Genomic DNA, 27,916 nt, shown 5'->3' with positions numbered 1-27,916 from the left:
ATCTTCATGTTCCTTTTACTGTTACCTGCTTCTCCTACTTCCTAATCCCTTTGCTTTGTTTCTTCCGCTTGCTGAATCTTCTCATAATTATAAACTGAGCACAGTAGGGTCCTCATCCTTAATTAGGGCTTTTAAGTGCTATTGTGCTACAATAAATAATAATCCTGTTAGACAACTTTTTCTCCTTGAATAAAAACCCAATCTCTTCCCTCCTCCTTCTATGAAATTATGTGACAAAGGGATAGAGCAAATGGGTTTTTATTCAAGGAGAAAAAGTAGGGGGATAAGATTATTTTTATTATAGCACAGTAGTACCTAGAAGCTCCAGTCATGGAGAAGGTTTGCTTTAGGTAAATTGCTACATATCAGCTGTCCATAATGAACAAAGTTAGAACCTTTTTCAAAAACAAATTGTTCATTAATCTGTTGGAGAGTACCAACTTATATATTGACAACGCATGCATGCTTTTTTGATGAGTGTATATAGCCATGTAACCTAAGTATTTATTTTATTTTCCATCCCTCATATATAGTGTATAAGTGAAGGTGGGTTAGACAGAATATGACAAATGAGTACAGAGGATCAAACAGTGTGTGTAACCCTATCTTGGATAGGTCTGTCTTTTTCTTGTATTTTTGGCAACACTCATCTAGCTTGTCATGACAATAAGGTCTCATTGAGTTAATATATCATAACATCAGAAAGTCTGCCCCTTTTCCCAGCCCTCTGCAGGGTTCCCCAGGATTCCCTATAACCGACAAAGTTCTGGCTATCCCACCCCCCACTCTGGGCAGTTCCAAAATACAGTTAAATGCTTAGCACTTCAGATTTTGGCTACTAATTACTTAGTAAATAAAACTTCAATCATTAAATGCTTGGTAGAGATCCCATCCATTATGAATGATTTGATAGATTTTTTTCAGAACCAAAATTCTTATAGCTTTTTTAGTCAGCATAGGAATTATAAAAATGTGTGTGTCTGAATTTTTACATTTATCGAGAAAAGTCTATAAGTACCAATTTTAAAACAGTTTAAAGTTTTTTAAGTTAGAGCTGGCTGAAAAAAATGAGTATTTTAATTTTTCAAAATGTGTACCTTTGTGTCGCCTGGATTCTGTCTGCTCTGGGGTTGCTCTGATTTATGGTAGCCACCCTGCCTCCAGCATGCCTGCTGTGCTTGAGGCTGTGAGGGAGGGTAGTATACAACTGTGTGTGCTGGTCCTGTGCAGCTTCTGCTCCAGGGGAATTTCCTCATAGGCTGTTGTGACTCCTTTACAGCTCTGTACACCACCACAGCAGTCCATGGGGCCTGGGCAGAGGTCCAAAGCAAATTTGGACTCATCTGTTTCTCTTTTGGCAAACAGTGCAAGGAGTGCACACCAGGCAGAATATATTCACAGATGCACACCAAAGTGAATAAATTTGCTGCCACATTATACAGGCTGCAGAATTGCTTTACTGACAGCCTGGAGTAGAAGTTACAATAGTCCAGCTGCAAGTTCTTGAGCAACCGCATAGCTGTGGCAAGGTCACTGCAAGAGGGAAAGGGGAAAATTCTGTATACACATTTAAAACGTTTAGGAACTTTAAATGTAACTAATATGTCAACGGTTATCTATAAATGTCTGATTTCAGTGTCTCTTGTTTTTCCTTCTGCTGTGTTGCCTGCTTTAAATGCCAAGTTTATTATTCTTGCTTCAAAAAAATCCCTGGTGGAATGCAGCCATGTGACATGGTGTTTGCTCAGCCATTTTTGTCTTGCTTATTCTTGGGTCTTGTGTATTTAAGCTTCAGCAATGCTGGTTTTTCTCCAGTACAAACCTCCTGAAAGATTCTTGTTGATCGCATCTGTGGCTGAGGCTAGGTCATGCCTAGAGAGAAGAATTATTAAGATGACCAGTGCTTTTAATAGACTGAATAATCAATAATGTTTATAATAATGCAATAGTGGACAAATCACAGATGGGGTAGACTGTGGGCATTATTTAGAGAAGATGGTATCTAAATGAAAACACAGATTTCAACGCAGTTATTCAGGTGCTTGCATGTGTCCATTCCACTTCAGGGGTGTGCACACCTTGTGTACAATTGTTGGAGAACATTTTCCCTCAGCGGTATCTGTCGGGATGGTTCAAGTGCCCTCTGTCGCCACACATCACTGCATCCTGGTATAAGAGGGCAGAGCCACCCAAACCCCCTCTCAGTTCCTTCTTACCACCAGTGACTGTTGTCAGAGCGATCTCAGACTTGTTATCACTCCTTTCTATATATATCCTATTATTGCTAAGAAGGAATTAAATTTAAGTTAGTTTTAATGATTGATTTTAGTTTTAGGACTTTTTAGACTAGTTTACATCTTTTGGTACAGCGATCAGTATTGGAATGATGCCGTGCTCACCGGGTTTTAAGTCGTGCCACACTTGCGCTAAACCTATGCCAGTCAGTGACCCACACCTGGCCTGTTTGAAATGTTTGGGAGAACACCACAGAAGTGACAAATGTCACATTTGTAAAGGATTTAAGCCCAGCTCCAAGCAAGATAGAGCAGTGAGGCTCAAATGTTTGCTCATGGAGGCGGCACTTTGCCCCCCCATCGGACTTGTCTTATGTGTATAGCACCCCAAGTATATCAACTTCGGTATGGAGCACACTAGAGATGTCTGGAGCTCCTTGGTCCCATTCGTCAGTATCAAAGAAAAGGCTCAGATCCACCTGAGGCTTTGTACCTTGCTCGGGGGTGTTGCTGCTGAAACCTAGTAAAGTAAAATTGTCCGACAACTGTGTGTGAGGTGCACACACACCTACAGTGGAATGGACATGTGCAACACATCTCAAAGAACACCAGTTATAGAAAGGTAGGTAACTGTTTTTGCGGGGTGGGGGGAGGAAGGGGAAAATCTTTGGTCTCATTCAGTCCTAGTGGGAACCACTCCAAGAAATTGTGCCCATTTACACTAATCAGGGTTGCCAACTCATAGAATTTTATCAAAAGTCACACAATATTTGGTGTTTTCTTAAAGCCTCAGCTCCCGGAGCAGGAATGCAGTAACTTCAGAAGTGGCAGGTAGCAGCTGCTGAATAACCCTGCTCAACATTTTCAGAAAGGAAGTGAAGAATACTATATCCAGCTGAGACTATATGTACACAAATTAATGAACAAATTGCTTTCGTAACCTCTTAGGACTTTATGCAACAGAAGTACACTTCTTAGTTCTTTGCATCCTATGTACTAAGAGCCAGATCCTGAGATGCTTATTTAGTTCCTACGCTAGCAAACTCTTTGCCTGAATAAAAACTGATTAAGTATGTCAGGATTTGCCCAAAGTGCAGTTCCCTCTCAATCCATGAAAATTCACCAGATCAGAGTAAACAATTATAGGGTAAATTGGCCTTAAAAGGGGAGAAAAACATGTTTTTGTCTAGTACTCTTTTCACAGAAGGACATCTTAGTCTTTATTGACTTTCCCAATAGACTTTAGTCCTTTCTTTGTATTAGTTTCCAGTAGAGCAGTACTGTCACATGCCAGCAGTGCTCTAAATCAACAGTCGCTGTTCACTGATGAGGTTAAAATTAATTAATGCTAATTATTCATGCTATGTGTACTGTATGCTTTGCATGTATATGGAAACTAGATCTCTACAGCTATTTTGTTTGACTTGCAAAAACAACCTACATATTTTTATTCCATTTCTTTTGTTCACACAAATTAAAATTATCTTCTCCACCAAAAAAAAGTGAACGGAGAGTGAAGAGACTTTTAAATATATATTTAATAATTTTCTATAGTCATACAGCTAGGAGCTGTAACTTTGTCATATCTTACAAACGAACCAGGTTTGGGCCTGGACACTGCTGCAAAAAGAGGTTGAGGTGATTCAGTACAGTGAATGTCTCCCATTTCTCAGTCATTGCTGAACCAAGGCTGTAGCATATCTGGTGTTGTGCTGGTGCCATCTTTTTGTTGAGACTTAAAACCAAAATCTATATCAATACTGTTCAGGCCGATTTCCAGTTTGTTTAATTATTGTCTCTGTAACTTCTCTCAGAAATTCCAAGTGGACCTAATTCTGCACTGCCTTTCATGTTGGGTAGTGATTTACACCTGGCAGAGTGGGTGTAAAAGTATGTGGGGGGAGATGTCCTAATATTGGGGGCTTTCTCTAATATTAGTGCCTATTACCCCCACTCTGTTCCAATTTTTTACATTTACTATCTGGTCACCCTTTGGGAAAGAGAAATTTTAATTCAATATTCCTCTTCCACCCCCCCCCCCCCAAGCCCCTTTGAAAAAAGAATTCACCTTTGATTGAGTTCCAGTGAACTTCAATGGGAGTTGTGTTCTGATATTTTAGAGCAAAATTTGTCCTATAGTTTGCAAGGGTTTCTGGTCTCAAAGGTGATGAATGTGTTACAGAAATACATCCAGCAACAAATAGAAAAACAGGGTTACTTACCAGTAACTGTTGTTCTTCGAGATGTGTTGCTCATATCCATTCCAATATAGGTGAGTGCGCGCCTTGTGCATTGGTTCCTGGAACTTTTTCCCCCTTAGCAAGCCCCGTAGGGCCGGCTCAGACGCCCCCTGGAGTGCTGCGCTCATGCCGCAGTATATGAGGCGCCGCCGGCCCTGTGGGCCCTCAGTCCCTTCTTTCTGCCAACTCCGACAGCGGGAATGGAGGATGGGTGTGGAATGGATATGAGCAACACATCTCAAAGAACAACAGTTACTGGTAAATAACCCTGTTTTCTCTCTTCGAATGATTGCTCATATCCATTCCAATATAGGTGATTAAATAGCCATACCTTGGAGGTGGGTAGGAGTCAGCGTCGAGCTGCTCTCATCAATACGGCCCTGCCAAAGCCCGCATCCTCTCTTGCCTGCTGCACGATGGCGTAGTGGGACGTGAAGGTGTGGACCGATGACCAGGTCACTGCCTTGCAGATGTCCTGCACGGGCACTCTTTCCAGGAAGGCTGCCGACGAGGCCTGGGCTCTGGTTGAGTGTGCTGACACAGCTCCTGGAAATGGCACCTTCGCCTGCTCGTAGCAGGTCCTGATGCAGGCGGTGATCCATGCGGAGATGCGTTGGGGGGAAACAGGTGAGCCCTTCATCCGGTCTGCCACCGCCACGAACAGCTGCGTCGACTTCCGGAACGGCCGCATCTGCTCGATGTAGTAGGCCAGGGCTCGTCTCATGTCCAGTGAGTGCCATCTCTGCTCCTCCTCCGAACCGTGCAGTTTAGGAAAGAACACGGGGAGGAAGATATCCTGGTTATAATGAAACTGGGACACCACCTTGGGTAGGAAGGCCGGGTGAGGTCTCAGCCGCACATTGTCTTTATAAATGACAGTGTAGGGAGGCACTGAGGTCAAAGCTCTTATCTCGGAGACCCTCATAGCCGATGTAATGGCCACCAGGAAGGCTACCTTTCATGAGAGGACGAGCAGCGGGCATGTAGCCATGGGCTCAAAAGGGGGTCCCGTCAGAGCGGTGAGGACCAGGTTCAAATCCCAGGGAGGCACCGGGTCGCAGATCTGCAGGTATAGCCTCTCCACCCCTTTAAGAAACCTGATTGACATGGGGTGCGAGAATAATGACCTCCCTTCCATCGGCTGGTGGAACGACAAAGTAGCCGCCAGGTGCACCTTCAGGGAGGCCAGTGCTAGACCCTGGAGCTTCAGATGGAGCAAGTACTCCAAAATCGCCTGTATGGACGAACAGCTAGGTGGGATACCCCGGGACTCCGCCCAACAGGTAAAATGCTTCCACTTGGCCTGGTACACCACCTGAGTGGAAGGTTTTCTGCTACTCAGCAGAACCTGTTGGACCGGCACCGAGCAGGCTCTTCTTCCGTCAGCCACAGAGTCTCCATGCCGTCAAGTGAAGAGAGTCCAGGTCTGGGTGCAGCAGGTGACCCTGGTCCTGGGAGAGCAGGTTGTAACGCCTCGGGAGCAGCACTGGCGGGGTGATGGACAGGTCCAGCAACATGCTGAACCAGTGCTGTCTCAGCCAGGCTGGGGCGATCAGTATGATGTCCGCTTCGTCCCTCTTGATCTTTAAGAGGACTTTGGGCAACAGTGTGTGGAATCAAAGAATTAATCATAAAATTGATTAATAGAATGCCTGGTCTGAAACTGGTCATAGAAGGCCTGGCCTGAAGTTGTAGCCTGAAACTGAAATAGAAGCCCCAGGCTAAGCCATTAACAGAATGCCTCAACTGAAATTAGGATAAAGATGTTAAAACCCCACAAGAGGTCCCTGAACCACACCCAAGAGGCAAGTCTCTGTTATGAGCCGTAAGCCTTATTGAAGTCTGAACAGACTTCAACCTGTTTCGATAAGTACCAGTACTTGCCCCCCTTTGTCTTACTGGCCCCATAGAGACTTACTCCATACAAATTAGCATTTGAACAGGTATTAGGTAACCACCCATCTTCGGGTGTTAGCCAGGGTCCCTGAAAACCTGATTGTATAATCAAGTGACTCATTGGGCGTTCCTGTGAGGGTGTCTGGTGTGCCCCACTGTGCATTGTGATTGTCTTTCCTGTTAAGTATAAACTGTTAATCAAATTCCACTATACGATCAACATGTAAATGAACCTAAGCAACCCCTATATAAGTCTTTTGTATCTGGTAGCCAGGTGAAGTACATTTGCCCAGCATCCAGACATGCTGCTTGACTTCCCTATAGCCACCTGGGTTTTCCCTATGGCTATACTATTCCCCATAGCTATGGTCATGTGATTGTGTGTGTGTCACAATTAAAGCTGCACCCGATCCAACTCTAAAATGTAGCAGTGTGATTCTTTTCCACGACAAGTGGAATGGAGGGAAACGCATACATCAGGGTCCCCGTCCAGTCTATGAGGAACGCGTCGGAGATGGAACCCCGCTTGTGACCCCAGAGCGAGCAGAACCTTGGGTACTTCTTGTTTCAAGACGACATAAACAGGTCCAGTTGGGGAACACTCCACTTGTGGAAAATGGAAGTCACCACCTCCGGGTGCAGTGACCAGTCGTGGCGGGGGTCCGCCTCGTCGTTCCTGACCCCCGGGAGGTGAGAGGCAGATATGTGGAAGTCGTGCTTCACCGCAAAGTCCCAAAGTCGAATAGCCTCCTGACAAAGGGCTGAGGAGCGCGCCCCCCTCCTCCGCCTGTTCATGTAAAACATGGCCACTGTGTTGTCTGTGAAGACCTGCACCATCCTGCCCCTCAGAAATCTGAGGAACACTTGCAGGCCAGGCGGACTGCCCTGAGCTCCCTGACGTTGATGTGAAGATACCTCTCCTCTGCCAACCAGAGCCCTGGGTGCTGAGGTCGCTGCTGATGTGGGTCCCCCAGCCCACATCCGAGGCATCTGTGATGAGTGTTACCAATGGTGCCAAGTCTCTGAAGGGGACTCCCCTTAATACCTCCCCTGGGTCCCTCCACCAGTTTAGGGAGGTCAGGACCTGAGTGGGAACCATGACCACCCTGTTCAAGGAATGCCTGGCTGGTGCATACACCGAGGCCAACCATGCCTGGAGAGACCTGAGCTTGAGGCGAGTCAGCCTCACCACATACGTACAGGCGCCATGTGTCCCAACAGCTGCAGACAGTGCCTGGCTGTCGTAGTGGGGGCTTGTGGAGATTGTTGATTATGGCAGCCATCACCTCAAAGCGAGGCTGTGGGAGGAAGGCTCTGGCCTGGGTGTCATCCAGGGAGGCCCCTATAAAGTCTATGCGCTGCACCAGGGTGAGAGTGGACTTCTGCTCATTGATGAGCAGCCCGAGTCTGGTGCATGTCACACAGGTGAGCGCCAGCCTGTTTCTCACGTGGGCCCTAGACTTGCCCCGGATCAGCCAGTCGTCCAGGTAGGGAAAGATCTGAACCTCTCTGCGGCGCAGGTGGGCCGCCACCACCGCCATACACTTCGTGAACACCCTGGGGGCGGACGAGAGGCCAAAGGGTAGGCTGAGAACTGGTAGTGGCAGCCAGCTACCACAAACCAGAGGAAACGTCTGTGACCGGGGAGGATGGAAATGTGGAAATCTGCGTCCTTTAAGTTGAGGGCAGTGTACCAATCCCCTGGATCCAGAGCTGGAATGATTGAGGCTAGGGAAACCATATGAAACCTGAGTCGTCTGATGAATTTGTTCAAACGGCGGAGGTATAATTTGGGCCTCAGACCCCTCTTTGCCTTGGGTATAAGGAAATATCTTGAGTAGAACCCCTTCCCCCTTTCCTGTGGAGGAACCGCTTCCACAGCCCCAAGAAGGAGGAAGGAGTTCCCCTCCAGTATGAGGAGTTGCTTGTGACTCAATTCCTCAATTAAAACCAATGCTACTCAAAAAAAATTTAAATTTCAAAAAAATATTTGTAACTTAGTGTAAATCTGACTATGTAAAATCAATAAATACGCTGTTTTTTTAAAGTAATTCTTGCTTTGTTTCTAGGATTGCCACAGTAAGAAACTGTAGCTGTAAGCTGTAAGCATTCTGACTTAGCCAGAGGCAAAGAAGCCAAACTTCAAAGTTTCTAGTTCTGTTTGTTTATTTCTGTGATGCTCAGTTCTGTTTCATTGAAGCACTCTTCAGTTGTAAAGTTAGAATCCACTATTTTTGAGTGGGTTCTAAAACATGTGCTCATATCCTAATTTAAATTGGTCTTTTTTGTGATGTGGCTCAACTTAGCATGTAATATAGGTGTCAGCTATACACATCAATTTAAAAATTATGCCTTAGGAATAATGGATAAATAGCAGGAGTTAAGATCGTCAAGAAACTAAGCAACAAGCATGATGATTGTAGGATAGTCAGTGTCAGTGTAAAATACTATGAAATAGACAGAACAAGAGGGCTGAGGCCTTGTGTAGAAAAATGATTGATTATTGTGTTCTATAGTGCATCCAGTGACGTTGAGTAGCCTTCCTTGAAATGTGTAAGTGGTATGCTAGCTTTGACATCAGCAACATGGATTATTCAATAGAGATAACGTGATGGCCTCAGGGACGCCATATGCATGGAGACAAAACAATCATTTTCAGCAATTCAGCATCCATGTATCCAAATTCATCATAATGATATAAAATGTAGAAATAGATCACTGTTGATCAGTGGTCTCAGTACATTAAGTACAGGTCTTTTTGATTGCAGTGTACGCTTGAGGCAAACCCCACAATTATTTGCCAGTAGCTCAGGCACATGGCCATTCATTAAATGCAGGAATAAATATACAAACTTCCTGGGCACCTTTGTCTTTACATTGTTTTTATATAGCCCATCATGATATGAGTGGAGGCTTCTCCTCATACCTCTGCAGTTCTCACATATGTAGATTTAGTGGGTTGGTATTATATACAATATAACAGGTTTTTTTTGGTTTTTTTGGGTTTTTTTTTGAGAGAGAGAGAAAAACTTAGTTATACTTATGGAGACAAATCTCACTTTGCAGGACATTGCTATAGAGGATTAGATACATTTCGCTACCTCTCCCTTATTGAAAAGGAGTAAATTTAATCTAATTATGTCTGATGAGAACAGGATTAGATCATAGCAGTGACATGGTTGACCATGCTCTCTAGCTAAAGCAAAGCTATACTTTCTGATTCAGCCCAATATCAGAGAAGGACATTCTAAGGAATGCTGGATATTCCCAGTAACTCTAGCTCACCTGAGAACAAATACCAGCAGGGAAGGAAAATATAATATCAAGAATCATTGCAGGAGCCTAGCAAGACAACTGAGGTGTAAGAGAGTGATAGAGTTGATCATCTTATTACTTAATGTAGGAAGAGAAAGAACAAGATGGATACAGAAGTCAAGCCAGTGATTTAGATACGAGGATTTTGGATTCACAGAATGTTGAAACAGCTGGATCCAAAAACCCACTGAAGTGAATGAAAATGTTCCCATTGACTTCTGTTGTCTTTGGGTCAGATCCTGAAATAAGAGGACCTATTTAGGCACAATTTAAACTAAATGAGACAGGAAGTTTTTCTTAACTCAAATTTCATAGGGATTTCCATCAAACAGAGTATACTAGAAGATAGAGCTGTTCCTAAACCAAAGAATGAATAAGGAGAGTTTTAAAGTACTACAATGTCTGTATACAAATTCAAGCAGCATAGGAAACAAGCAAGAAGAACTAGGAGCCATTAAGTGATAGTGATTACTTTCTTTTGGGCATAAATGTAATCTGGTATGATGGTTATCATAATTGCAATGTAGATGGGTACAGTCTATATGAGAAATACAAAGAAGTGATGGTATAAGCCAGAAGTACATCTGATGCTGCAATAAAATATGGTGGTGAGGTTTCCTATTTTTTGTTGGTTTTTTGGTGGGGGTGGGGGGAAAGGTTAAAATAAAAAAAAAATGAAGGAGAAACTAATGGAGTAGATTGAGAACAGAGAGTGGACTGTGGACTAAATCTCTGGGTGTTAAAACCCACAATATACCAGCATTGTGGGGGTTTACCTGTCCCAACTATCTGTTGAGTAAGTAATGCAGTTGACTATGAAGTATCAAAGAGTTTCTTAAGTTACATAGTGGGCAACTTTACAGTCTAAAAATTAAAGGCCCCAATTAGAGCATACAAGTATCCATCCCGCATCACCCTACCCATCCCCATGCTGGGAATGCAGCGGAACGGGCGTCAGAGCCTGCAACACCAGCTCTGTGCCTGCTTGGGGTTCCCCTAAGGCAGGGGAATAGCTAGTTGGAAATGGGTGGCCTTTTTCATTCTCTCATCTCTGCTTAGCAAATCTGGCTCAGTACCTCTTGAAATTTTATTCATAAAAGTAATTCAAATCAGCTTGCATGTGAACAGTCCTGCAAATTGAAACCTAGATGAAGATGTGAAAGTGTAGAGTGAAGTGCTGAAGTGTAGCTGTGTTAAATCACATTGTCCTTAAAATCTCATTTAATGATCTAGAGGAGAAAGTAAATATAATTAAATTCACAGGTGATACTAAACTGGGAGGAATTGCAAATACCAGTCACATTAGAGAAATGCTACAAGGTGACCAACAGAGAGAAGAAAATAACAAAATGAGATTTAGTTCAGAAAAAATGAAAATTAACATATGCTGGGAGGGAGAAAGCCAAAATAATAATGTTTTATGGAGAGCCCATCTTTAATTCTGCGTTTGTGCAGTGCCTAGCACGGGGCTTTTGGATACCAGTATAATAAAAATAATAATGGACAGCAAATTAGACAAATTTTTGAAAAAAGCTAAAATAATTTGGCCCTGCATATGGATAGGGATATAGAAGTTCCTTTCTAGTCAACTGCTCCTGGAATAGTGCTATTTTGTTGTTGTTGTTCCATTACATAAAAAATATTGACAGACTGGAGAGAGTTAAAAGGTGAGCAACAGAAGTGCTTCAGGACTGAAAGGAATGATTTATGAGGTAAGATTAGAAGAACTGAATATATAGAGCTAAGCTAAGCAATAACTAAAAAAGGATATGCCTCCAAATATTTGGAAGGTGTAAATAGCAAGGGTGCAGAGGAATTATTCAGAGTGGAGCACTAGGTGTAATGGGATGACATTTAGAAAGGAAAACCTTAGGCAAAAAACTTCCTGATGTGATATGTATTAGATTGTGGAGTAGTGTCTTAGGGAAAGTAGTGAAAGTCCCATAATTTGGGATTTTGAAAACCAGGCTAAGCAAAATGCTAGGAAATGCTCTGTACAGAAGGATATTTTATTTGGGAGGAGATGGACTAACTGAACAAATTGGTCTTTTCCATCTCTAACTTTTATGATTCTATTACATTCATTCATGTGGAACAAAGAAGAATGAAAAGTCCTGAGGACAGGAAGGAGAGGGCCTTAACTGCAACACTTAAGGGTCTGAGAGTGTTTCAGTTAACATTAGTTTCTTGTGTTTCCACCTACTATAATTTCTTCTGCAGTGAAATTTGTCTTTATAAGACCTAAGTCAGGAAGTGGTTTTCTTTGTAAGTTTTCAAAAATGAAAAACAAACTAACCCAAGTTTATCTATTTTGGGTTGCTTTTTCCTATTCCCATAGCTCTGAAAATGTGGTATAATTTTAAATTAAAATTTGTCAAAATAATATTTATTTTCAAGAAAAACCACCTGAAAATTTAATTATATCCTTTAAAAATAGCATATCTTTAGTCCAGGGAAAGATTCATGAGTAATCCCTCCATTTTTTATTAGTATACTGTAAAGTTATTGGCAAGAATTGTGGCTCTGGTTCTGCAGTATTGTCTCAAAGAAATTGTGATTCTGTTTACATTTATTAGTCATTTATATTATTGTAGCACGTAGGAGCCCTAGTCACGGACCAGGACCCCATTGTATTAAATGCTGTACATAAACAGAAGATGCTCCCACCCCAAAGAGTTTACAATCTATGCTTGTCTACTCAGTGAGTTAATGTGTGGCAAGTCACAGTGTGACTCTACAGCACTGCAGCTTTTCACGCAGTAACACCCAATGTGGTGACTGCTATAGTGCAATGAAAGTCCTGGAGTGCATCTTAGCATACTGCACTTCAGTAGTATACTAAGCTGCACTCCAGGACTTTCACTGCACTGTTGCAGAAACCACAAGGCCATTACTGCAGAGCAAGTTGCTGTGCTGTCCACAAGTTGCTATCCACCAGCCTTTTGGAACTGGTGGACCTAACAGATGGTGAATCTGGTTTTCAGTAACTACTCACTATATTAGACTTAGCCGTCTAAATGGGAATCAAGGGTTGGGATGCTTGAAGGGGACTGTATTTGGCTTCTTGGTAACCAGTGTAGCATTACAGAACCTGTTTTGTTACTGTCTTGGTGAATCTAATTATAGAATAAACCACCAATTTTGGGGATTGGCTGTCCTGTTCCTTGCAGTTTGCCCTCAGTGTGTCCCATCCAGGCACCATGGTCACAAGGGGGAAAATGAATCAGAAATGTTTGAGAGAACGGTGCTTCCACAGGGGAATCTCACAACAAAGAAAGTTAAAGGTTTCCATCCTCCTTCAGAATTCTACAACCACTTCTCTTCCTCCCAAACCCCCAGAACTCACACCAATGAGTAGATGTGGTTCTAGCCCCAAAATAGTGACCAACTGGCAAAGGGCTCATTAAGCTGGATATTAATGGTCATCAGAAGTTGTCTGTTTTTTTCTGGGGACTAAATCCTGCCTGTATTGTATGTAGTGTTGACAGTCTAGCAACTCTCATTTTCTGATGGAATCACACCCCTTTTTCTGCAAAATCGCTAGTGATTTTCCTTTTTGCCTTCCAAGAGCAATTATTTCCTCCCTTCACAAATATTTTAAAATATAATTATTGCTTTATATTTATATGATTAGAAAGTATACTTTATACACCAGTTGTTGAAACAAATGCTTGTTTTTGTTCCTAGAAATATAATACAAAAATAAGACATTAGTATTATCCATTATTCTTATTATAACTCTATAGAGATATTAACATATACTGTACATATAGACTGGGATCTTCAAAAGCCTTAAGCCTGACTGTTGATTCCAGTGGGAATAAAATTGGGCCAACATTTTGAACACTTTTGAAACTCTTGCACATTTAATGTTTTTTGCGTATATTTAAAGTATGCATTCCTTCTGTGTAGGCAAAGCAAAACAAGTGCAGGAGCTTCCATTTTGTATTGGTGACACTGTATCTAGAGTTTTTTAACAATACAAAAAAGGACTCCTGAAGTATCTAATGATGATACAGTTTTATTGCAAAGCAATCCTCTGTTTTCCTGCTGGATGAAAAACTGGGTCAAATTCTGTTTTCACAGATACATATACATCCCCCATTGAATGAATTTTAACAAGACCACACCCATCCTGAAATGTCACTTTGTGGCTGAAATGCACCTGTGATGTTAAAATCATTGTTTAAAAAATGATAAATTATGAAAGGTGATCTCCAGACGTACATCAACCCTTACTCTCCTCTTCCAACACTAATAAGGCGAGCAGCTAAGGCCATGTGCAAATGCAGTTCTTCAATAATGATACAGTATGGAACACCAAGCATATTTTGTGTGTGTTCATTAAGATAAGTTGGTTTCTCACAGGCAGGGATAGTGTCCCACTCTCTCTTAGGACTTGATCCTACACCATTAAAATTAATAGGAGTTTTTCCATTGACTTTAATGGGAGCTGGATCAAGTCCTTATGGAGGATCACTATTAATAACATACAATTTAAAACACAAATTGTATGCTTTGTTTGTTTCTTTTTAAGTCTTTTAAATGAATCTGTCAGCTAGGGAAAGCTGCCACGTTGAATCTTTCTGTAAATGTGTGTACTTTGGGTCACTAAGAAGTAATTAATTTTGTTTATGTCTTAAACAAAACTGTTTGGCACAACGGCAATAAGGTTAATGGAGTTATAAATTGTGATTTGCATTATGGGTCTGCCACTGGCCGGGGGGAGGATCTTGACTTTGTCTCAATGTCTGTCTGTTTTCAACACAATGCAAGGTAATCTTTCAATGTTTTACTAATTCCATTAAGATCAAAAGGGGCTAGCGAGGCAGAGCATCCCTGTTTCTACTGACACAGAGGGGGAAAATCCAGAAACATAGGAGAGAACATGCCTTCCTTTTCTCCCACAGAAAGCAGTAAAATATTGTTAAATATAGTTCTGTTTTACTTAGAAGGGTGCATGTCCCTTTTTCTTCTAAGTTCTGAGCTTTTTCCTCTCTTCTCTGCTCTCCATACTGTAGTTTCTACAGCTAGCAGAAGCCAGGAGCCTGCAAAGCAGACCAGTGAGAGCAGAGGAAGGAAAAAGTGAACACAACTACTTAAGAAAAAGAGGACCTGATTCTGCATTTGAAGAGACAATGGTACTAGCTCGAACAGTGCTAATTTTTCATTGGGGGAGTGGGGGCCAGGGTGTTTCAAGTCTCCTTTCCCCCAACTTCTTATATTTTAGTGATTTTAGTGATTTGGTTTGGCTGCAGGCTCAGTCTGCTGACTATTCTGAGAGGTTGCATCTATACCATAAATTGGGCTCAAATATTTTTGGGGCTGCAATCTAAAAAAAGTGATACCAAAATTGTCCCATGACTTATTATAAGAGGACTGTGGGATTTGGGTTACAGGAAGATTCTGGGTGCTAGGAAGTTAGGAATGGTGATAGCTGCTGAGGGCTGGCTGCAAAAGTGCTATGTGGGGGGACGATGCTGAATTTGGTGCTGGTGCTGCCTAGAGGATGGTGGGTTCTGGGTTTGAGGGCTGTTTGGGAGGCTGGTACTGGAGGTGTTTTTCATCTCTCTCAGCTCCTGCTCACTCACTCAGCTCTGGACAGCATTGCTCTTTTAGAAGTTTCACTTCCTCTGCTTTCTAACAAGTGCAGTGGGGGAGTGGGGAGAGTGCCACTGCTTAAGCTTGCAGGGAGGCAATTGTTTTTTTCTTCTGCTGTCTTGGGTCCTACCAACTGCAGAATACTTCAGATTTTCCCCTCTCAATGGGGTACAATCCAGTGGGTGCCCCTAACCACCAATTTGAGAGTCATGCCCCTCTGATTGAGAAGTGCTTCTGTACACTGGGGCATTTTGTACCTTGTTTTTCAACACCTGTGTTATATAGTGTAATTTTTTTTGTTGGTGGGGTGCAGAGGGTTTTTCTGTCTTGTCAAGGGAGACAGAATGGTGAAAATGCCTGCTTTCTATTGATGCTACACTGGATGCAGAGACCGATGGTTTTGAGTGGTTTAGGTGCTGGACTGTGACTCTGCAGATCTGCATTTTATTTCTGGCTCTGCTGCAGATTTCGTGTATGACTTTGAGCAGGTCACTTAATCTCTGTATGCCCCAGTTGCTCCTCTGTAAAATGGGGATAATATCTCCTTTCTCCTATCCTTTGTCTGTCTTATCTATTTAGACTGTAAACTCTTCTGGACAGGGACTGTCTCTTACTGTGTGGTTTGTTGTATTTTTTTGTGTTTTGTTTTTACAGCACCCAGTGGGGCCACAATGTCAGCTGGAGTTGTTACGTGCTATTGTAATACAAATAGTAATAACTGTTCCTGTAACACAGGCATTTGTCTTGGATTGCTTTAGGTTGACTTTTGGTTGCTTTTCCTGTTTCAGTGTTGATAAAAATACTAACTGGCATTTGTTACTGTTCTTCCAAATTTCATTGTGCAGGTTTGAGCATCAGGTGTTCACATAAAACTTTTTTTCTTCAGCATTTCTTGGAATGAAAATTCTCACTTCCTTGCCAATGGTAATACATCTTGTTTCTAAGCAGGTAAGTTTCCCTTCAGGAAATGGTGCAAACAGGGTTGGTTAGTTTGTTTCTGTCAGTCTAGAAGTTTTGTTATCGAACCAGGAGTTGTGACTGAGTTTGGCCTGGATTTGAGTTTTCAGCAGCCTGGTTTTTATTCTAACATGTATTTTGGAATATACATTTGTGGGTTTATATGTATAATGCCTGCAAGCATTGGATAGGCTGAAATTTTTATTTATTTGCAAAATTGAAATAAATATATTGAATTAAACATGGTTAAAATTAACTGTAAAGTACCAATATAAAAAGTCACCAGTATTCTCAGGTGAATTATTGCTTGATTACAGCCCACATAAGGATCAGACTGGGAAAACTGGTGTCCCTGGGCTGCAGCCAGGTCATTTGAATGGAAGATCATCCAGGTTAATGACTCTTGATTGCTTTCAATTGTTAGCCCTCTGCTAGGTGCAGAGATTTCTTCGGACACCCCCTGGGCATTTCAGCTCAAGATGGAGGCTCCGGTGCCAAAGTAAAGGAACAGTACAGTCTTACAATGAAAATTGCATTAACAAAATAGAATGGAGTTTGCAGATTAATATATCAGTCCATCACAATAGTTAAGAGCAATAACGTTTAAATGCTTCAGTGTCTGTGATGACATCGTTAGGCTTCAGTGAACAATTACACTGAATGGAATCTTTCTTAGAGTTTTGCCATTGATTTCAATGGGGTCAAAATTTCACCCATAGTTTCCATCACTGGACTTCACAAAACAACTCTGCATTTGGACGCATTCAAGCTTTCTTCATGTGCATAACGATTATACTTTTAAAAAATGTAAAACCTTAATTCTCTCTTCGAGAGTTGCTCATATGCATTCCATGTAGGTGAGTGCGCGCCCCGTGCACGAGCCTGCGGAAAACTTTTCTGCCCTAGCAACCCAGCGGTCGGTCTCGGCGCCCCCTGGAGTGGCGCGCGTATAGCGCGGTATATAGGGCGCCACCGACCGCGCGGGTCCCCAGTTCCTTCTTTCCACCCGTGACGGTCAGTGGAACGTCTGCCCCTTGCCTTTAATCAGCAAGTAGCAACCTGCATTGTATTGTATATAAGTTCTTTATTGTTTTTATAGTATATAGTTAGTGTAGTAAATAGTGTATATAGTTAGCCCCTAAGGGGCTCCTTAGGAGCCATGCCTGGCTCCACCGGGTTTAAACCCTGTGCGGCTTGCGGTAAGCTGTTCTCCGTCAGCGACCCCCATGACCGCTGCCTTCGGTGCCTTGGAGAACAACACCGCAAGGACAAGTGCCGCATATGTAAGGCTTTCAAGCCGCGGACGCAAAAGGACAGAGACGCTCGCCTCCGGGCGATCTTGATGGAGACGGCACTTCGTCCTGACTCCGAGCCGTCCAGATCACCCACGGCACCGAGCGTCTCGTCGTTCCGGAGCGCACCACCGGTACCGACGCAACCACCATCGGTACCGTCTAAGCCGGTACCGAAGAAAAAGAAACGGCCAGCGGCCGCACCTATGGACTCCTCCCTGCGACCGGTACAGCAGGGAGTGACACAGGAGATGCCCCAGCCACGTGCCGTTGAATCTGTCCCGGCACCGGCATCTCCTCGTAGAGAGCCTCCCCCGACCCCGAGGGGTGGAGGAGAGCCTCTACAAGGGCCGTCGACGCCGGAGGCGTTCACAGCGGCACGAGCCCTCATGGCCCTGCCCACGCCTCCATCCCCCCCTCGGCCGAGGGCATCGGGGATAGCGTCTCGGGGTAAGCCCGTGCTGGGCTACTCCGGTGGGAGGTCGAGACGGGACTCGGTGTCTCCCCCCAGACGGTCGGGGAGAGGGAGAACAACATCCTCCCCCCCCAGCTCCGACCGCGAGTCATTGAGCCCTCCCAAAGAACGGCACCATAGCTGTTCGGGAAGCTCCCGGGAAAGCTCCGTAACCGAGGTGGGACTTTCGGAGCCCCGGCGCCACTCAACAAGGCGGGATAAGTCCCAGACGTCGGAGACACGGCACCGCTCCTGTTCGTCTTCGGGCTCTCGGCACCGATCTTCACCAGCCCCGGTACCGAGACGTGCGGCTGAGCGTTCCCGGTTATCGGAACGCAGTCCGGTGCGGATCCCGGCGCCCCAGCCACGGCACCGGTCTCGATCCCCGGCATTACATCTAGAGGGGCAGCGGGGCACACCACGCCGGGCTCGCTCGCCCACCCGCACTCCAAGCCCATCCCGCCATTCCTCACACGACGCCCCAGCGTCAAGGGCACCGAGGACTCAAGAACGGTACCGGCGCTCTGCTAGCCCGGTACGTTCGAAGGCGTCAGGGCAGGCATCTCGCCCCTACCACGCCTCCCGATCCCCGGTACCGACCGATACCATCCGGTACCGGACCAGATCGAGATCGCCAGCTCCCTCCCCGGCACGGCGTGCGGCACCGAGACAAGACACGGAGCATCAGAGGCACTCTGGGGCCTCGGTACCGCAGGGGAGCCGGTACCATCAATCCACGCGGGGCCGCTCTCATAGCCCGGCGTACAGCCATCGGCACCGGGAACGCTCTAGATCTCGTTCCCGCACCCCTAAGAGACCCTCGGTACCGGACGCCTCGGCACCGGACGCCTCTACGGTACCGCATTTTTCCTCGGGGAGCGACGCTCAAGAAGCCCTAGGGCCCACGCCAAGCGCCGTTATAAATCGCGGAGGTACTCCTCCTCGTCCAGCTCGTCTCCTCGACGCAGCAGGCGCCACCACCGCTCGTCTAGTCGCAAGCGAAGTCGCAGATCCCCCAGCCCGGCTCATCCATCTGCGCCCACGTACCCGGCACCGGGCCCGGTACCGGCGTGGGGACAAGGCCCTTGGCAGTGGCCTTATTGGGGACCCTGGCCCCCTCAGACAATCCAAGGCACAGGGTCACTCCCCTCCTCCTCCAAACCTCAGCCACCCCCCCACCACAGGGTGGACAGCAGGAGGAGCGCCCCCAAGATGGGGATCATTCGTCGGACTACGAGTCTGATCCTCTGGAAGGGCCCTCTACAGGCCCGTTGTTACAGTCCTCCTCCTCCTCCCCACCCGATACAACATCTAGGGACCAGAGGACCCCTTTGCCTGATTTTAAGGCTCATCAGGAGCTCCTTAAGCGGCTAGCAGAGAACCTTAACATAGATCTCAAGGAGCTCTCGGAGGAGGAGGACCCCATATTTGGCATGCCAGCCTCTGCAGGCCCCTCCAGGGTGGCACTCCCGGTTCATGACCAGGTACTCAAACGGGTGAAACCCATATGGGAGACCCCTGCCTCGGTAGCTCCAACTTCTAAGACCGCGGAGCGTAAATACTATGTGCCGCAGCAGGGGTTTGAGTACTTGTACAACCACCCAGCCCCCGGTACCTTAGTGGTGGACGCGGTCAATCAGAGGGAGCGTCAAGGTGCCCAGGCCAACACTCCCAAAAATAAAGACCTTAAAAAGCTAGACCTTTTGGGGAGAAAGGTGTACTCCACCGCGGCCCTTCAGCTCCGCATAGCAAACCACCAAGCTCTGTTGGGGCGCTATAATTTGAATCTCTGGGCCTCACTCCAGAGATTTACGTCGGCCCTTCCTCCAGATCTAGCACAGGACTTCACCACCGTCCTCCAGGAAGGGTCAACTGTAGGGGGAGCCACTATCCAGTCGGCCAGTGACGCGACCGACGCGGCGGGTAGGGCCATGGCGTCCGGCATTGTGATGCGCCGGTCGTCCTGGCTACAATCATCTGGCCTTTCCACGGAAGCACAACAGGCCATTCAAGATCTGCCCTTTGACGGTACAGGCCTGTTCTCCGCCAGGACAGATGATAAGCTGCACGCCCTAAAGGATTCTCGCGCCACTCTGCGATCCTTGGGGCTTTACGTCCCGCAGACTACGAGGCGCCAGGGCAGACAGCAGCCCCAGAGGCAACAACAGCAGCAGCCCGCTCCTAGGTTACCCCCCGCCAGACCCAGCCCAGAAGATCAGGGGACCGTTTCCGGCAGAACAACCGCCGGAACCGCCCCGGGCCTGCCAAGGGCCCCCAATCCGGGCCGCGCAAGAATGGCAAGCGCCCTTTTTGATGGGACGCTCGGGAGCGGCAATTCTGCCATTCTAACGACCCCGAGGGTCGACCAGGATCTCACCCTACCCTTCAAAGACAGACTTCGCCCCTTCCTCCGAGAGTGGCGAGGCATAACCTCAGACCGCTGGGTGTTAAGTGTGGTGCGGAGGGGTTACGCCTTACAGCTCTCGGCTTTCCCACCGGACTCTCCCCCTACCCCGTCCCTCTTCAGGGACCCCTCTCACGAGCAACTCCTCCTTCAGGAGGTCCGCTCCCTGCTCCGCCTAGGGGCAGTAGAGGAAGTCCCACCTATGGAAAGGGGCAGGGGGTTTTATTCCCGGTATTTTCTTATCCCCAAGGCAAAGGGGGCCTCCGGCCCATTCTGGACCTCCGCCGCCTCAACAGGTTCATCAGGCGGCTCAAGTTCCACATGGTCTCCCTAGCCTCCATCATCCCCACTTTGGATCCTGGAGATTGGTATGCCGCTCTCGACTTGAAAGACGCATATTTCCACGTGTCTATCCTCCCTGGCCACAGACGTTTCCTACGGTTCTTGGTAGCTGGTGGCCACTACCAGTTCACGGCCCTCCCCTTTGGCCTCTCTTCAGCGCCCCGGGTCTTCACCAAGTGTATAGCGGTGGTGGCGGCCTACCTGAGGCGCAAAGGGGTCCAGATCTTCCCCTACTTGGACGATTGGTTACTTCGGGGAAGATCCAGACTCCATGTGGCAAACAGTTTAGCCCTAACGTGCGAGACGTGCAACAGACTGGGGCTGCTCATAAACGAGCAGAAATCCACATTGACCCCAGTCCAGCGCATAGAATTTATTGGGGCCACTCTGGACGCAGTACAGGCCAGGGCCTTCCTCCCCCTACCTCGTTTCCAAGCCATGACCGCCATCATACGCGAGCTACAGACGTTTCCCACAACCACAGCCAGACGCTGCCTGCAGCTGTTGGGGCACATGGCGGCATGCACATACGTAGTCAGGCTGGCTCGCCTCAGACTCAGGCCTCTGCAGGGCTGGTTAGCATCAGTATATGCCCCAGCCAGACACTCTTTGGGCAGGGTAGTCACCGTCCCACCCCAGGTCTTAGCGTCCCTGAGCTGGTGGACGGACCAGAGACAAGTAATGGAAGGAGTCCCCTTCGCGGACCTGGTTCCCTCCGTAACTCTAATCACAGATGCCTCCGATGTCGGGTGGGGGGCGCACATTACACACAACCTGAGTACCCAAGGTCAGTGGTCGATGCAAGACAGACTGCTCCATATAAACATTCGAGAACTCCGAGCAGTCCTTCTCGCTTGCAGGGTTTTTCTCCGCTTTCTCAGGGGGCGGGTGATACAAGTCCTTACGGACAACACCGCCACGATGTTTTACATCAACAGACAAGGCGGAGCGCGCTCCTCGACCCTGTGTCGCGAGGCGCTACAGCTATGGGACCTCGCGGTGAGAAACGACTTTCACTTGGTGGCATCTCACCTCCCAGGGGTGAGGAACGACGAGGCAGACCGCCTCAGCAGATCGTTCTTTCCCCGCCACGAATGGTCACTTCATGGGGAGGTTACAGCGTTTCTCTTCCGCAAGTGGGGAGTTCCCCATCTGGACCTCTTTGCCACGCTACAGAACGCGAAATGCCCACTATTCTGCTCCCTGCGCGGGCGAGAACAGAACTCCATTTCGGACGTGTTCCTGATAGACTGGTCGGGCCCACTTCTCTACGCGTTTCCACCGACCCCACTGCTCCCCAAGGTGCTCTTGAAAGTCAAGAGGGACAGAGCGAACATCATCCTGATCGCACCGGCATGGCCGAGACAGCACTGGTACAGTATGCTGCTCGACCTCTCCATTGCCACGCCGATCCCGCTCCCGAGACGATACGATCTCCTATCCCAGGAGCAGGGTCGCCTGCTCCACCCGGACCTGGACTCCCTCCACCTGACGGCGTGGAGGCTCCATGGCTAACGGAAGGCGAGAGGGCTTGTTCTGCACAAGTCCAAAACGTCCTGCTGGGGAGCAGGAAACCTTCAACCCAGGTGGTATACCGGGCAAAGTGGAAACGCTTCACCTACTGGGCGCAGTCACAGGGCATCGTGCCTTTGGACTCAACTATCCAGGCCATCTTGGACTACCTCCTACATTTAAAGATGCAGGGCCTTGCCCTGGCCTCCCTAAGGGTGCATCTGGCGGCCATCTCGGCCTTCCATTGCCCAGTGGAGGGGAGGTCTATATTCTCCCACCCGATGTCCATCAGGTTTCTCAAGGGAATAGAGAGGCTGTTCCCGCAAGTTCGTGACCCCTTGCCTCTCTGGGACTTAAACCTAGTTCTCACTATCCTCACAGGTCCCCCCTTTGAGCCTATGGCTACATGCCCTCTTCTAGTCCTATCATGGAAGGTAGCCTTCCTCGTAGCCATTACATCGGCTAGGAGGGTCTCCGAGCTAAGAGCCCTAACCTCAGACCCTCCTTACACAGTATTTTTCAAAGATAAAGTACGACTGAGACCCCACCCGGCCTTCCTACCTAAGGTGGTGTCCCAGTTTCATTATAATCAGGATATTTTCCTCCCCGTGTTCTTTCCCAAACCGCACGGATCGGAGGAGGAGCGAAGATGGCACTCACTGGATGTCAGGCGAGCCTTAGCCTTCTACATAGACCGGACCAAGCCGTTCCGGAAGTCCACGCAGCTCTTCGTCGCAGTGGCGGACCGCATGAAAGGCTCACCTGTCTCCACCCAGTGCATCTCCTCCTGGATCACCACCTGCATCCGCACCTGTTATGAGATGGCGAAGGTACCACTTCCAGGACCGATTACAGCGCACTCCACCAGGGCCCAAGCCACCTCGGCGGCTTTTCTGGAACGAGTGCCCCTACCGGATATCTGCAGAGCTGCAACCTGGTCATCGGTCCATACCTTCACCTCTCACTATGCCATCGTGCAACAAGCAAGAGAGGATGCAGCAGTCGGCAGAGCCGTGCTGAGAAGGGCTTCACGCCACTGACTCCTTCCCACCGCCGAAGGTATGGCTATGTAATCACCTACATGGAATGCATATGAGCAACTCTCGAAGAGAGAAAACAGGGTTACTTACCAGTAACTGTTGTTCTTCGAGATGTGTTGCTCATATCCATTCCAAACCCACCCTCCGTCCCCGCTGTCGGAGTCGGCAGAAAGAAGGGACTGGGGACCCGCGCGGTCGGTGGCGCCCTATATACCGCGCTATACGCGCGCCACTCCAGGGGGCGCCGAGACCGACCGCTGGGTTGCTAGGGCAGAAAAGTTTTCCGCAGGCTCGTGCACGGGGCGCGCACTCACCTACATGGAATGGATATGAGCAACACATCTCGAAGAACAACAGTTACTGGTAAGTAACCCTGTTTTCTGCAGAAGCTGCTGAGGTGTCTAGCAGGGAAATGCTGATTGTGATATATGAGCTTTGGCTCCTGACTGCAGCTAATATATCTCATCTCTAAAAAGTGTGGGGGAGGAGTGATAAAGCAGAACACTTATCTCCCCAACTGTGCCACTTAAATCTTTCCAGAAAAACTAAGAAAATAAATAAGCAGACTGTATAGACTAAGAAATAAAGTGATTCTTGGTTATTATCAACTCTGGTTCTTATACTGCCCTCCTTGGCTAATAACTGAATATTCCCTTAATAATACATTTGTTATTATGATATACCGTTGGCAAGGGATGCTGTAAGAAAAGAAATTCCAAAGAAAGATTATAGTACACATTTCTTATATAATAGTATCATTAATTTTGTGCCTGTTTGAGTCAAATTGTTAAAAACAGTGGGGCAAAATTTTCAGAAATGACTTAGGAGCCATTGAGAACTAAGTCATTGACGTGCTGTTGAAAATTTTATGGAACATTGCTTTAACTTTTTTTTTTTTTTCTTCTACTCTTTTTAGCAATGTGCCTGAGTTTGTGGAGCACACTGTTATCCAAAAAGTCTGAGAAAGACAATGTCTCGTCATAGCCCTTGTCCAGAGTGTCCAAGGGTAACAGAATGTGCAACAGCTGAGTGAAACACTGTAAGCTCATGTTACAATCACTTACGTGAGCAAGGTAAGTAGTAAGAATGATGTTAGAAACATATTCATAATTGTACCAAAGTCTTATTTCATGACTGAACTTGTTACCACAAAAGGAACTTTGGTTTGAATACAGTCTTATAGACCTGTCTCAATTAAATTGCTTTACATTATATAGCCATTTACACCTGTAAAAATTGCTACCACCAGTTTGAAGGGTGAATTCTGGTTTAGTAGCATATTACATACATTTTGTAAAGGAATAAATGACTACAGGGGGCAAGGTAAAGGAGAACCAGATCATCTGACTGTGGAACCTTATACTCTGTTAGGAGCTGTAAGGCTCAGATCAGGGGTTTGGGCTCTGTCTCTGGGAGAAGATAGGAGAAAGAGAGAGCACACATTACTTTGCTCTAGAACACCAGCTAGTGCTTAATAACTGTGACAGTTTGGAACTAGATAGCCCTCTTGGGGGTAATTTATTGAGCAATGTGCTTGTGGCCAATGGAGGGCATAATGACAGCCTAAATCAAAAGGGGACATCTATTGTGATTGGTCAATGGTTTAGGGAATTGAAAGCACCTTAGCATGATTCTTTCTTAAAAGAAAAAATGAGGCAGAATGCGTGGTCTGCTGCCCTGCTTCGTTTAAAAAAAAAAGTTCTCTTTTTAACAAATTATGCCTAGCAGAATTTGTACTATAATAAACAGACCTACCTGTATGTGAGGTATAAAGATTTCTAGAACACAGATTATTTTTAATTTTGAGGGGATGATTTATTTTGATTCCTAATGACACCTACTCAGAATATATTCCTGTCTGGTTGAGATTAATTATGCATACATGAATAACAGTAAGTTAAACTTGTACGCTGTTTACAAAGAAGGTGTAATAACTCAGCAGCCCTAAAAATTGCTGCTGCTTTTTTTATTTGCCTGTGATTTTCACATTTGCAACGTATTTCTTTGTAAAACACATATTTGCAGATGTTACTTTAAATATTATTTTCCAAGATTTTATTTTCATAGAAAACAGATGTCTGTAATTATCTCTTCTTTGACCTCTGAGACTTATCAAAGTCAAATAGGTAATCATCCAATCAGACGGGCTATCATTATCAGAAGAAAAGTAATTATAATCTGAATACGTTTGAACATGATTATTATAAGCCTTAAACTGTTACACTTCTGATTGGGGCAGAACTGAAGATATTATCACTTCATAATTCAAATGATGTAACTTCATTTGTTTTTTTGTTTTTTGTTATTTTGGAATGTGGAGAGCCAAATTTATTTAACAATGTAATTCTTTCTTTAAACGTGAGTAAATTATGCAATAGTCTCTCTCAAACCACAAGAAGACTTCTTAAAATCTTGACAGTGAAATTAGGGGAAATGGTATTTAAGAAAATTAGAGCTAAGAATTTAAATCAGACAGATCTCAAAATGAGAGGATGAGGCTTCCAGGAGCAAGAGGAAGTGCAAGTACATTCATGTGAAAATAAATTTGAAGAGATGTTTTGCTGCCTTAAGGATTAATTCAGCAAAACATTGAGACTCTCCTGTAAGAGAGTTCTTAGCATCCAGAGATTCTGCTCCACACCTCACAGGATCAGACTCTAGAACTATATACCTCCTTCAGTACATTCATGGAACTCCCCCTTCCGCTGGTGTCATTGGAAGTTACACACACTCACAAGGGTAGCATGTGGGCCATGTTATGTTGAATTCCATTTAATTGCTTGTATTCAGAGAGAGAAATCAGCCCAGGATCACAGAGAGATGCAACACATGGAGTGTCTTCCAGCCAGGACTGGCTGAGTTATCCCCTAATAGTCTAACTGTATTGCTGTGGCAACAAGCTAAGCTCGGTTGCTGTGGCAACCAGGCAATTAGGTAAGATACAAAATACACAACAGGCCATAGGGCTTGATTTTGAGATTGTGATCTCAGTCCAGTTCCTAAAAGGGGGATATCTGCAACAGAATGACCACATTACAGGTGGAACTCATTAGCACGCTTGCTGGCAATTTCAACATCGAGACCAAGGTTAGGATGTGGTTCTCCACTGCCTTGCACCATATATGATTACAGCTATGCTAAGTGAGTGTAAACTGCTACTGTTCTGATTTAATAGAGTTTTACAGTGGGCTCATTCTCTTACAAGAGGATCTTTCAGAAAGCTTATAAGATAGCTGGTCCCTTAATCTAGCAGAGGCAAGCACCTGTACTCCTAAAGTGATCATTTTGTATCTGACTGCTGCAGGTTGCATCTCCCTTACTTCTAGGTTGTATGTGTTTTTAGCTTCTATTATATTTCCTCCTAGATTTGTCTGCCGTATTCCTGAAGAAGAACTACGTCTTCCCAGGGCCCACTCATCCCATAGGTGCTGCTTTGTGGCTCTTTGATCCAATAAGACCTATTTTTCTTTTATACCCTGGGCTCCAGTAGTAAGATTAACAAGTAACAAGCCTAATCTTTTCTTTTCTCTTTTTGGAGTTATTCACGCAGACTATTTGTTTTTTAAATGGGAACTGCCTTTCTGTGTCTCTCGTTCTGAGCATCTATAACTCCAATTATATTAATTGGGAACTGCAGGTTCCCGTTGTTTAGAATTTGCAAAGTGCTATAAAATCCTTATATGAAAAATGCTGTAGATTACAAAGAAGTTCACCTATATGTCAGTTCACTTAAGGGAATCACTTGTAAGTCTCTGGATAAAAGTGATGACTCCCCAATCTCTTCACCCTTAACAACTAACTAATACCCACCATTAATGATTTAATATATAATGAAGTCTTTGCTGACCAGTATCCATCAGCTAACCACAACAACTCTTTTCTGAAGATGGCAGGTCAAAAACAGATGGATATGTTTTTGAAGGTAGTTCTTAAATCTTTTTCCTTACAGCATCTCAGAGTTTGCTGGCCTAATAAATTCTATTTTACAGTTCGATTAACATTCTGCTATTAAAGCAGCTCCAACAATCACTGTTGGCCTTATATGTCAAGACACATATCTAATTATTAATTTTTAATCTCACTATTATCTTGTTCAAAGTCTTCCCACATTCATTGCAAGACTTTGTACATTCAAATTAAGAAAAAAAGTTGAGTTGTGATTGACTGAAATTTATTTGTTTTCCTATCATTTCTTAAGTTTCATTCAAAAGCCTCTTCCTTTCTAGCCAACTCAATAATATTACCTACTCCTAAGTATCTTTTAAGGTGCTCTAAATCTACTCCATATGTAATTTTTTTCTCTCTTAAGTCACCTTAATTATATCACAGAAATCCTTTCCAAGGACTCAGCTTGATAACTGACTTCAGCTTTTGTCTTCTGTCATTGCGGTGCACTGCTATGTACCCATAAATTCATTCTTCTGAGCAGAGCTTCATCTTTTAGAAGACATCACCACCTTCCTTTCCTTAGATTTCATTATCTTGAGTGATGGTTTATATCTGTTTACTGAAGATTCCCTCACAAAAGATAGTTCTAACTCTTCCAAAAGGTTCCATTGTGCATTTTTACCCAAAATTTACCTCGTGGTCACACCTTTCCTTCTTTAGAGAGAAAGTCTTTCTGGCCAG

General features: G+C 45.4%; 1 long non-coding RNA gene across 2 annotated transcripts; it reads left to right on the top strand.

The window, feature by feature from the left end:
* Nucleotides 1–16,131: 16,131 nt before the first annotated feature.
* On the top strand, nucleotides 16,132–26,759 carry LOC137166335 (uncharacterized). Of its 2 annotated transcripts, XR_010923655.1 has the most exons (4): nucleotides 16,141–16,234; nucleotides 16,561–16,635; nucleotides 24,204–24,360; nucleotides 26,653–26,759. It is a non-coding gene; the product is annotated as an uncharacterized lncRNA (long non-coding RNA). The 2 variants fall into 2 exon arrangements; XR_010923656.1 differs by lacking the exon at nucleotides 16,561–16,635 and having other exon boundaries at nucleotides 16,132–16,234.
* The last annotated feature ends 1,157 nt before the right edge of the window (nucleotides 26,760–27,916 follow it).

Source organism: Emydura macquarii, unplaced genomic scaffold (genome assembly GCF_026122565.2).
Source record: "Emydura macquarii macquarii isolate MOO-44397 ecotype Brisbane River unplaced genomic scaffold, CSIRO-AGI_Emac_v2 contig_2834, whole genome shotgun sequence".
Lineage (NCBI taxonomy): Eukaryota > Metazoa > Chordata > Testudines > Chelidae > Emydura > Emydura macquarii.
The sequence above is the reverse complement of the archived record's forward strand: the minus strand, read 5'-3'. Positions and strand labels throughout refer to the sequence as shown.